We start from the raw sequence: 1417 nt of genomic DNA on the forward strand, positions 1-1417 counted from the left end.
TGTTTTCACCTCCTCTAGATGAATCATGTTTATTCTTTAATGCTTCCTTTCTCTACACTAGTATGATTTGGTTTGGATGTTGATCATACATATTTTAAATTAAGCATGGGGCTTAGTTTGGATGTGATGATCATACTTCCATAGGCTTATTGAATTAAGCGTGGTGCTTAGGTTAATTAGATTAGCCTATCGTAATCAAATTGGACATGGTGACTAGTTTGATTATTGAACTGAAACTGCTAGTGTAGACATTGGTTGTATGTATGGACTAACCCTTGTGGGAAATTATGAAATTCATGAGGGTAAGTCTTTGAGATGAAGTCATACGGAGATGAATCAAGGCTTATTTGGTGAACTTTGATTAAACCAAGGTTTAGAATCTGAAAAAAGGGAATTTTCTTTACTAACTGAACAAGAATGCCAACTTTTCATTAGCCCAGAGGAAAAACTTTAGCTTATAACATCAACCACTATCATTTCAAAACCTTTGTAAAATCCCTCGGGTATGTTTTGTCCACTAACCTTTGTAGGGATGAAACCTTGATAAAAAAGGAAGGTGAATCACACACCTCCAAGCACAACAAAACCGCCTAGACTAAACCACATGAAAGTCAAGATGGTATGGCAGAAACAAGAAGTGCAACTATCTATATCCTCATCTCCGAGACTGGATGATGCAAATTCAAGCTGAATTCAATGGAGAAGTCATGCCCTATTGACTTAAAATAATGAGCCCTTGCCGATAGGTAAATTGGTATGTATGCCATATTTGATTTCCAAACAACTTTTGATTTTGAATTTTGCCTGTTTAGTTTTCAGCCAAAACACTTTTCCTTTATGCATAGTAACTTAAAACAATCTTGTCCTAGGGTAGAAAAATATATTTTGCATAATAAACTCATTTTAGCTTAGTCTTGTTTTTAAATAAAGCTATGACCTCCCTTTTAATAAAGTCTCCTACAATAAACAAGAACATGGTGCTAGATAAGTTCCCTTAGGGTATTCTTGGTCCCTAACAATTGCAGGAATGAAGGATGAACAATGTCTAAGAATATGGGTGTTGCAATACACTCTGAGGGGATGCTCCAACATTCACACTTGACTTTTAGTGTTGAATGACATAAAAGTCCAAGTGTGGGGGACCCGACACTACTCTGCCGTCTCTCGGGCTCCCCTCACCCTGGCACACTAGTTTGCACACCCTTTCTCACCCATGCTTAATTCATATAAGTTTAATTGTGTTTGAAAATGTCATACATGTCAATCAAACTTAAAATGTGAAATAAAATCTTGCCAAATTATGAACTTGACTTCATAAAGGTTGGCCGGCATAAACTTTATTCCTAGTTCATATACCTGTTACTTGTGGACACATCTTTATTAGAAAAACGTATCAACTAAGTTGTTGTGAAGTGAG

This window comes from Miscanthus floridulus, chromosome 18 (assembly GCF_019320115.1).
Source record: "Miscanthus floridulus cultivar M001 chromosome 18, ASM1932011v1, whole genome shotgun sequence".
NCBI classification, from domain to species: Eukaryota; Viridiplantae; Streptophyta; class Magnoliopsida; order Poales; family Poaceae; genus Miscanthus; species Miscanthus floridulus.